Here is an 11,007-nt window from a genome sequence, read left to right as displayed (position 1 = left end):
GGAAATTGAAAATAGGCCTAAAAGGTCAGGGGCGGTCAATTCTGGGAAATTGAAAATGGGCCTCAAAAGTCTGGGACAAGTCTGGGAAATTGAAAATGGGCCTAAAAAGTCGGGGACAAGTCTGGGAAATTGAAAATGGGCCTCAAAAGTCTGGGACAAGTCTGGGAAATTGAAAATGGGCCTAAAAAGTCAGGGACGGACAATTCTGGGAAATTGAAAATGGGCCTAAAAGTTTGGGGACGGACAAGTCTGGGAAATTGAAAATGGGCCTAAAAAGTCGGGGACAAGTCTGGGAAATTGAAAATGGGCCTAAAACTTCAGGGACAAGTCTGGGAAATTGAAAATGGGCCTAAAAATTCAGGGACAAGTCTGGGAAATTGAAAATGGGCCTAAAAAGTGGGGGACAAGTCAAGGAAATTGAAAATAGGCCTAAAAAGTCAGTGACAAGTCTGGGAAATTGAAAATGGGCCTGAAAAGTCTGGGACGAGTCTGGGAAATTGAAAATGGGCCTGAAAAATCTGGGACAAGTCTGGGAAATTGAAAATGGGCCTCAAAAGTGGGTGACAAGTCTGGGAAATTGAAAATAGGCCTAAAAGGTCAGGGGCGGTCAATTCTGGAAAATTGAAAATGGGCCTAAAATGTCAGGGGCGGACAACTCTGGGAAATTGAAAATGGGCCTAAAAAGTCAGGGAAAGGTCTGGGAAATTGAAAATGGGCTTAAATGTCAGGGACAAGTCTGGGAAATTGAAAATGGGCCTAAAAGTCTGGGACAAGTCTGGGAAATTAAAAATGGGCCTGAGAAGTCTGGGACAAGTCTGGTAAATTGAAAATGGGCTTTAAAAGTGGGTGACAAGTCTGGGAAATTGAAAATAGGCCTAAAAGGTCAGGGGCGGTCAATTCTGGGAAATTGAAAATGGGCCTGAAAATTCTGGGACAAGTCTGGGAAATATAAAATGGGCCTGAAAAGTCTGGGACGAGTCTGGGAAATTAAAAATGGGCCTGAAAAGTCTGGGACAAGTCTGGTAAATTGAAAATGGGCCTTAAAAGTGGGTGACAAGTCTGGGAAATTGAAAATAGGCCTAAAAGGTCAGGGGCGGTCAATTCTGGGAAATTGAAAATGGGCCTCAAAAGTCTGGGACAAGTCTGGGAAATTGAAAATGGGCCTAAAAGTTTGGGGACGGAAAAGTCTGGGAAATTGAAAATGGGCCTAAAAAGTCGGGGACAAGTCTGGGAAATTGAAAATGGGCCTAAAAATTCAGGGGCGGACAATTCTGGGAAATTGAAAATGGGCCTTAAAAGTCAGGGAAAGGTCTGGGAAATATAAAATGGGCCTGCAAAGTCTGGGACGAGTCTGGGAAATTGAAAATGGGCCTGAAAAGTCTGGGATAAGTCTGGGAAATTGAAAAAATGTGCAAAAAAGCCAAGGAAAAGTCTGGGAAATTGAAAATGGGCCTTAAAAGTGGGTGACAAGTCTGGGATATTGAAAATAGGCCTAAAAGGTCAGGGACGGACAAGTCTGGGAAATTGAAAATGGGCCTAAAAAGTCGGGGACAAGTCTGGGAAATTGAAAATGGGCCTCAAAAGTCTGGGACAAGTCTGGGAAATTGAAAATGGGCCTAAAAAGTCAGGGACGGACAATTCTGGGAAATCGAAAATGGGCCTAAAAGTTTGGGGACGGACAAGTCTGGGAAATTGAAAATGGGCCTAAAAAGTCGGGGACAAGTCTGGGAAATTGAAAATGGGCCTAAAAATTCAGGGACAAGTCTGGGAAATTGAAAATGGGCCTAAAAATTCAGGGACAAGTCTGGGAAATTGAAAATGGGCCTAAAAAGAGGGGGACAAGTCAAGGAAATTGAAAATATGCCTAAAAAGTCAGTGACAAGTCTGGGAAATTGAAAATGGGCCTGAAAAGTCTGGGACGAGTCTGGGAAATTGAAAATGGGCCTGAAAAATCTGGGACAAGTCTGGGAAATTGAAAATGGGCCTTAAAAGTGGGTGACAAGTCTGGGAAATTGAAAATAGGCCTAAAAGGTCAGGGGCGGTCAATTCTGGAAAATTGAAAATGGGCCTAAAATGTCAGGGGCGGACAATTCTGGGAAATTGAAAATGGGCCTAAAAAGTCAGGGAAAGGTCTGGGAAATTGAAAATGGGCTTAAATGTCAGGGACAAGTCTGGGAAATTGAAAATGGGCCTAAAAGTCTGGGACAAGTCTGGGAAATTGAAAAAATGTGCAAAAAAGTCAAGGAAAAGTCTGGGAAATTGAAAATGGGCCTTAAAAGTGGGGGACAAGTCTGGGAAATTTAAAATAGGCCTAAAAGGTCAGGGGCGGTCAATTCTAGGAAATTGAAAATGGGCGTAAAAAGTCAGGGGCGGACAATTCTGGGAAATTGAAAATGGGCCTTAAAAGTCAGGGAAAAGTCTGGGAAATTGAAAATGGGCTTAAATGTCAGGGACAAGTCTGGGAAATTGAAAATGGGCCTAAAAAGTCAGGGACAAGTCTGGGAAATTGAAAATGGGCCTGAAACGTCAGGGTAAAGTCTCTGAAATTGAAAATATGCAAAAAGAGTCAGGGAAAAGTCTGGGAAATTGAAAATGGGCCTAAAAGTTCGGGGACGGACAAGTCTGGGAAATTGAAAATGGGCCTAAAAGTTTGGGGACGGACAAGTCTGGAAATTGAAAATGGGCCTAAAACTTCAGGGACAAGTCTGGCAAATTGAAAATGGGCCTTAAAAGTGGGGGACAAGTCTGTGAAATTGAAAATGGGCCTAAAAGTTGGGGGACAAGTCAAGGAAATTGAAAATAGGCCTAAAAAGTCAGGGACGGACAATTCTGGGAAATTAAAAATGGGCCTAAAAAGTCAGGGACAAGATTCGGAAATTGAAAATGGGCCTAAAAAGTCAGTGACAAGTCTAGGAAATTGAAAATGGGCCTGAAAAGTCAGGTACAAGTCTGGGAAATATAAAATGGGCCTGAAAAGTCTGGGACGAGTCTGGGAAATTGAAACTGGGCCTGAAAAGTCTGGGACAAGTCTGGGAAATTGAAAAAATGTGCAAAAAAGTCAAGGAAAAGTCTGGGAAATTGAAAATGGGCCTTAAAAGTGGGTGACAAGTCTGGGAAATTGAAAATAGGCCTAAAAGTTCAGGGGCGGTCAATTCTGGGAAATTGAAAATGGGCCTAAAAAGTCAGGGGCGGACAATTCTGGGAAATTGAAAATGGGCCTAAAAAGTCAGGGAAAAGTCTGGGAAATTGAAAATGGGCTTAAATGTCAGGAAAAGTCTGCGAAATTGAAAATGGGCCTAAAAAGTCAGGGACAAGTCTGGAAAATTGAAAATGGGCCTAAAAAGTGGGGGACAAGTCAAGGAAATGTAAAAAAGGCCTAAAAAGTCAGGGACGGACAATTCTGGGAAATTGAAAAATGGGCCTAAAAAGTCAGGGACAAGTTTCGGAAATTGAAAAAGGGCCTAAAAAGTCAGTGACAAGTCTGGGAAATTGAAAATGGGCCTGAAAAGTCTGGGACAAGTCTGGGAAATATAAAATGGGCCTGAAAAGTCTGGGACGAGTCTGGGAAATTGAAAATGGGCCTGAAAAGTCTGGGACAAGTCTGGGACAAGTCTGGGAAATTGAAAATGGGCCTTAAAAGTGGGTGACAAGTCTGGGAAATTGAAAATGGGCCTTAAAAGTGGGTGACAAGTCTGGGATATTGAAAATAGGCCTAAAAGGTCAGGGGCGGTCAAGTCTGGAAAATTGAAAATGGGCCTAACATGTCTGGGACAAGTCTGGGAAATTGAAAATGGGCCTAAAAAGTCAGGGACGGACAATTCTGGGAAATTGAAAATGGGCCTAAAAGTTTGGGGACGGACAAGTCTGGGAAATTGAAAATGGGCCTAAAAAGTCGGGGACAAGTCTGGGAAATTGAAAATGGGCCTAAAACTTCAGGGACAAGTCTGGGAAATTGAAAATGGGCCTGAAAAGTCTGGGACAAGTCTGGGAAATTGAAAATGGGCCTTAAAAGTGGGTGACAAGTCTGGGAAATTGAAAATAGGCCTAAAAGGTCAGGGGCGGTCAATTCTGGGAAATTGAAAATGGGCCTCAAAAGTCTGGGACAAGTCTGGGAAATTGAAAATGCGCCTAAAAGGTCAGGGACGGACAATTCTGGGAAATTGAAAATGGGCCTAAAAGTTTGGGGACGGACAAGTCTGGGAAATTGAAAATGGGCCTAAAAAGTCGGGGACAAGTCTGGGAAATTGAAAATGGGCCTAAAAATTCAGGGACAAGTCTGGGAAATTGAAAATGGTCCTAAAAAGTGGGGGACAAGTCAAGGAAATTGAAAATAGGCCTAAAAATCAGGGACAAGTTTGGGAAATTGAACATGGGCCTAAAAAGTCAGTGACAAGTCTGGGAAATTGAAAATGGGCCTGAAAAGTCTGGGACAAGTCTGGGAAATATAAAATGGGCCTGTAAAGTCTGGGACGAGTCTGGGAAATTGAAAATGGGCCTGAAAAATCTGGGACAAGTCTGGGAAATTGAAAATAGGCCTAAAAGGTCAGGGGCATTCATTTCTGGGAAATTTAAAATGGGCCTAAAATTTCAGGGGCGGACAATACTGGGAAATTGAAAATGGGCCTAAAAAGTCAGGGAAAGGTCTGAGAAATTGAAAATGGGCTTAAATGTCAGGGACAAGTCTGGGAAATTGAAAATGGGCCTAAAAGTCTGGGACAAGTCTGGGAAATTGAAAAAATGTGCAAAAAAGTCAAGGAAAAGTCTGGGAAATTGAAAATGGGCCATGAAAGTGGGGGACAAGTCTGGGAAATTAAAAATAGGCCTAAAAGGTCAGGGGCGGTCAATTCTAGGAAATTGAAAATGGGCGTAAAAAGTCAGGGGCGGACAATTCTGGGAAATTGAAAATGGGCCTTAAAAGTCAGGGAAAAGTCTGGGAAATTGAAAATGGGCTTAAATGTCAGGACAAGTCTGCGAAATTGAAAATGGGCCTAAAAAGTCAGGGACAAGTCTGGAAAATTGAAAATGGGCCTAAAAAGTGGGGGACAAGTCAAGGAAATTGAAAAAAGGCCAAAAAAGTCAGGGACGGACAATTCTGGGAAATTGAAAAATGGGCCTAAAAAGTCAGGGACAAGTTTCGGAAATTGAAAATGGGCCTAAAATGTCAGGGACAAGTCTCGGAAATATAAAATGGGCCTGAAAAGTCTGGGACGAGTCTGGGAAATTTAAAATGGGCCTGAAAAGTCTGGGACGAGTCTGGGAAATTAAAAATGGGCCTGAAAAGTCTGGGACAAGTCTGGTAAATTGAAAATGGGCCTTAAAAGTGGGTGACAAGTCTGGAAAATTGAAAATAGGCCTAAAAGGTCAGGGGCGGTCAATTCTGGGAAATTGAAAATGGGCCTCAAAAGTCTGGGACAAGTCTGGGAAATTGAAAATGGGCCTAAAAAATCAGGGACGGACAATTCTGGGAAATTGAAAATGGGCCTAAAAGTTTGGGGACGGACAAGTCTGGGAAATTGAAAATGGGCCTAATAAGTCGGGGACAAGTCTGGGAAATTGAAAATGGGCCTAAAAATTCAGGGACAAGTCTGGGAAATTGAAAATGGGCCTAAAAATTCAGGGACAAGTCTGGGAAATTGAAAATGGGCCTAAAAGGTGGGGGACAAGTCAAGGAAATTGAAAATAGGCCTAAAAAGTCAGTGACAAGTCTGGGAAATTGAAAATGGGCCTGAAAAGTCTGGGACAAGTCTGGGAAATATAAAATGGGCCTGAAAAGTCTGGGACGAGTCTGGGAAATTGAAAATGGGCCTTAAAAGTGGGTGACAAGTCTGGGAAATTGAAAATAGGCCTAAAATGTCAGGGGCGGACAATTCTGGGAAATTGAAAATGGGCCTAAAAAGTCAGGGAAAGGTCTGGGAAATTGAAAATGGGCTTAAATGTCAGGGACAAGTCTGGGAAATTGAAAATGGGCCTAAAAGTCTGGGACAAGTCTGGGAAATTGAAAAAATGTGCAAAAAAGTCAAGGAAAAGTCTGGGAAATTGAAAATGGGCCTTAAAAGTGGGGGACAAGTCTGGGAAATTGAAAATAGCCCTAAAAGGTCAGGGGCGGTCAATTCTAGGAAATTGAAAATGGGCGTAAAAAGTCAGGGGCGGACAATTCTGGGAAATTGAAAATGGGCCTTAAAAGTCAGGGAAAAGTCTGGGAAATTGAAAATGGGCCTAAAAATTCAGGGACAAGTCTGGGAAATTGAAAATGGGCCTAAAAATTCAGGGACAAGTCTGGAAAATTGAAAATGGGCCTAAAAGGTGGGGGATAAGACAAGGAAATTGAAAATAGGCCTAAAAGTCAGTGACAAGTCTGGGAAATTGAAAATGGGCCTGAAAGGTCTGGGACAAGTCTGGGAAATATAAAATGGGCCTGAAAAGTCTGGGACGAGTCTGGGAAATTGAAAATGGGCCTAAAACTTCAGGGACAAGTCTGGGAAATTGAAAATGGGCCTTAAAAGTGGGGGAAAAGTCTGTGAAATTGAAAATGGGCCTAAAAGGTGAGGGACAAGTCAACGAAATTGAAAATAGGCCTAAAAGGTCAGGGACGGACAATTCTGGGAAATTAAAAATGGGCCTAAAAAGTCAGTGACAAGTCTGGGAAATTGAAAATGGGCCTAAAAGGTGGGGGACAAGTCAAGGAAATTGAAAATAGGCCTAAAAAGTCAGTGACAAGTCTGGGAAATTGAAAATGGGCCTGAAAGGTCTGGGACAAGTCTGGGAAATATAAAATGGGCCTGAAAAGTCTGGGACGAGTCTGGGAAATTGAAAATGGGCCTAAAACTTCAGGGACAAGTCTGGGAAATTGAAAATGGGCCTTAAAAGTGGGGAAAAAGTCTGTGAAATTGAAAATGGGCCTAAAAGGTGGGGGACAAGTCAAGGAAATTGAAAATAGGCCTAAAAGGTCAGGGACGGACAATTCTGGGAAATTAAAAATGGGCCTAAAAAGTCAGTGACAAGTCTGGGAAATTGAAAATGGGCCTGAAAAATCAGGGACAAGTCTGGGAAATATAAAATGGGCCTGAAAAGTCTGGGACGAGTCTGGGAAATTGAAACTGGGCCTGAAGAGTCTGGGACAAGTCTGGGAAATTGAAAAAATGAGCAAAAAAGTCAAGGAAAAGTCTGGGAAATTGAAAATGGGCCTTAAAAGTGGGTGACAAGTCTGGGAAATTGAAAATAGGCCTAAAAGTGGGTGACAAGTCTGGGAAATTAAAATAGGCCTAAAAGTTCAGGGACGGACAAGTCTGGGAAATTGAAAATGGGCCTAAAAAGTCAGGGAAAAGTCTGGGAAATTGAAAATGGGCCTAAAAAGTCAGGGGCGGACAATTCTGGGAAATTGAAAATGGGCCTAAAAAGTCAGTGACAAGTCTGGGAAATTGAAAATGGGCCTGAAACGTCTGGGACAAGTCTGGGAAATATAAAATGGGCCTGAAAAGTCTGGGACGAGTCTGGGAAATTGAAAATGGGCCTGAAAAGTCTGGGACAAGTCTGGGAAATTGAAAAAATGTGCAAAAAAGTCAAGGAAAAGTCTGGGAAATTGAAAATGGGCCTTAAAAGTGGGTGACAAGTCTGGGATATTGAAAATAGGCCTAAAAGGTCAGGGACGGACAAGTCTGGGAAATTGAAAATGGGCCTAAAAGGTCGAAGACAAGTCTGGGAAATTGAAAATGGGCCTCAAAAGTCTGGGACAAGTCTGGGAAATTGAAAATGGGCCTAAAAATTCAGGGACAAGTCTGGGAAATTGAAAATGGGCCTAAAAAGTGGGGGACAAGTCTGGGAAATATAAAATGGGCCTGAAAAGTCTGGGACGAGTCTGGGAAATTGAAAATGGGCCTGAAAAGTCAGGGACGGACAAGTCTGGGAAATTGAAAATGGGCCTGAAAAGTCTGGGACAAGTCTGGGAAATATAAAATGGGCCTGAAAAGTCTGGGACGAGTCTGGGAAATTGAAAATGGGCCTGAAAAGTCTGGGACAAGTCTGGGAAATTGAAAATGGGCCTTAAAAGTGGGTGCCAAGTCTGGGAAATTGAAAAGTGGCCTTAAAAGTGGGTGACAAGTCTGGGATATTGAAAATGGGCCTTAAAAGTGGGTGACAAGTCTGGGATATTGAAAATAGGCCTAAAAGGTCAGGGGCGGTCAATTCTGGGAAATTGAAAATGGGCCTAAAAAGTCAGGGGCGGACAATTCTGGGAAATTGAAAATGGGCCTAAAAAGTCAGTGACAAGTCTGGGAAATTGAAAATGGGCCTGAAACGTCTGGGACAAGTCTGGGAAATATAAAATGGGCCTGAAAAGTCTGGGACGAGTCTGGGAAATTGAAAATGGGCCTGAAAAGTCTGGGACAAGTCTGGGAAATTGAAAAAATGTGCAAAAAAGTCAAGGAAAAGTCTGGGAAATTGAAAATGGGCCTTAAAAGTGGGTGACAAGTCTGGGATATTGAAAATAGGCCTAAAAGGTCAGGGACGGACAAGTCTGGGAAATTGAGAATGGGCCTAAAAGGTCGGGGACAAGTCTGGGAAATTGAAAATGGGCCTCAAAAGTCTGGGACAAGTCTGGGAAATTGAAAATGGGCCTAAAAATTCAGGGACAAGTCTGGGAAATTGAAAATGGGCCTAAAAAGTGGGGGACAAGTCTGGGAAATATAAAATGGGCCTGAAAAGTCTGGGACGAGTCTGGGAAATTGAAAATGGGCCTGAAAAGTCAGGGACGGACAAGTCTGGGAAATTGAAAATGGGCCTGAAAAGTCTGGGACAAGTCTGGGAAATATAAAATGGGCCTGAAAAGTCTGGGACGAGTCTGGGAAATTGAAAATGGGCCTGAAAAGTCTGGGACAAGTCTGGGAAATTGAAAATGGGCCTTAAAAGTGGGTGCCAAGTCTGGGAAATTGAAAATAGGCCTTAAAAGTGGGTGACAAGTCTGGGATATTGAAAATGGGCCTTAAAAGTGGGTGACAAGTCTGGGATATTGAAAATAGGCCTAAAAGGTCAGGGGCGGTCAATTCTGGGAAATTGAAAATGGGCCTAAAAAGTCAGGGGCGGACAATTCTGGGAAATTGAAAATGGGCCTAAAAAGTCAGTGACAAGTCTGGGAAATTGAAAATGGGCCTGAAACGTCTGGGACAAGTCTGGGAAATATAAAATGGGCCTGAAAAGTCTGGGACGAGTCTGGGAAATTGAAAATGGGCCTGAAAAGTCTGGGACAAGTCTGGGAAATTGAAAAAATGTGCAAAAAAGTCAAGGAAAAGTCTGGGAAATTGAAAATGGGCCTTAAAAGTGGGTGACAAGTCTGGGATATTGAAAATAGGCCTAAAAGGTCAGGGACGGACAAGTCTGGGAAATTGAAAATGGGCCTAAAAGGTCGGGGACAAGTCTGGGAAATTGAAAATGGGCCTCAAAAGTCTGGGACAAGTCTGGGAAATTGAAAATGGGCCTAAAAATTCAGGGACAAGTCTGGGAAATTGAAAATGGGCCTAAAAAGTGGGGGACAAGTCTGGGAAATATAAAATGGGCCTGAAAAGTCTGGGACGAGTCTGGGAAATTGAAAATGGGCCTGAAAAGTCAGGGACGGACAAGTCTGGGAAATTGAAAATGGGCCTGAAAAGTCTGGGACAAGTCTGGGAAATATAAAATGGGCCTAAAAGGTCAGGGGCGGTCAATTCTGGGAAATTGAAAATGGGCCTAAAAAGTCAGGGGCGGACAAGTCTGGAAAATTGAAAATGGGCCTAACATGTCTGGGACAAGTCTGGGAAATTGAAAATGGGCCTGAAACGTCAGGGTAAAGTCTCTGAAATTGAAAATGTGCAAAAAGAGTCAGGGAAAAGTCTGGGAAATTTAAAATGGGCCTAAGAAGTCTGGGACAAGTCTGGGAAATTTAATGGGCCTGAAAAGTCAGGGACGAGTCTGGGAAATTGAAAATGGGCCTCAAAAGTCTGGGACAAGTCTGGGAAATTGAAAATGGGCATAAAAAGTCAGGGACGGACTGTTGCGTTATTGTAAGTGTTGACTAACTCAAAGTACCACGACGGCGGGTATAAAATGAATAACTTTATTTTCTGTCCATTTGGACAACGTTTAACTAAATTAATACATGAGGCTAATGATTAGGGCTACTAAGACACTTTAAAACTCCGAGATTACAAGATTAGAAGAAAGAGAACAAGTGACTTTTAAGATTAAGGTTCCCAGTATATATAGTTAGTTTTTAGATCAAATTTAGGTCAAAAAAAACGATAAGAGCGTTTAACAAAAAACTAGCTTCGATATGTCTATAGTTTTTAAGTCTACTGGACTTTTTATGATTTATCGCGTCTCGGTGACCTTTTCGTTTCTGCCGGAAACATCCTCCCCGCCAATGACTCGCTCATTTAGATTGACTTCCATATTATATAACATCTGGACCGCTCTCCGGATGATGGTCCCGCATGGTAGGCGCAGGGCGCAGGATCTGACCTTGCCATCTCGTCCGGGAAAGGTCTCCGTAATTCTGCCCATTTTCCAGGATTGCCGGGGTAACTTCTGATCTCCAACCAGAACGATGTCTCCTTTCTGGAACTCGATGTTATTTTTGACGGTAGGTGTCTCGTGAGCGGACCTCAGCTCCAACAGGTAGTTATTACGTTATCTGGACCAAAACTGGTTTAGGAGTACTTGGCGATGCTTCAGTCTTTTAGTGAGAGGTTTCTCACTAATGCGTGTGTCGTCAATTTTGAAGTTCTGATCTGGCAACGACAGAAGGCGGCGACCGATCAGGAAATGAGCCGGTGTTAAGTGGTCAGGTTCTCCAGCTTCCGTGAAGGTATGTGTCAACGGTCTCGAGTTTAGAACAGCTTCTACTTCGGTGATTACGGTTGTCAGTTCCTCGTAGTTGAGAGAGGTTTTGCCCAGGGTTCTCTTCAGGCAGGTTTTAACAGAGCGCACCAGCCTCTCCCAAAATCCGCCCCACCATGGGGCGCGTTCGACGATATACAC

This window comes from Phalangium opilio, unplaced genomic scaffold, assembly GCF_054372755.1.
Source record: "Phalangium opilio isolate 3A_F unplaced genomic scaffold, DU_Popi_V2 ptg001170l_1, whole genome shotgun sequence".
Taxonomy (NCBI): domain Eukaryota; kingdom Metazoa; phylum Arthropoda; class Arachnida; order Opiliones; family Phalangiidae; genus Phalangium; species Phalangium opilio.
This window is presented reverse-complemented; position numbering follows the sequence as displayed.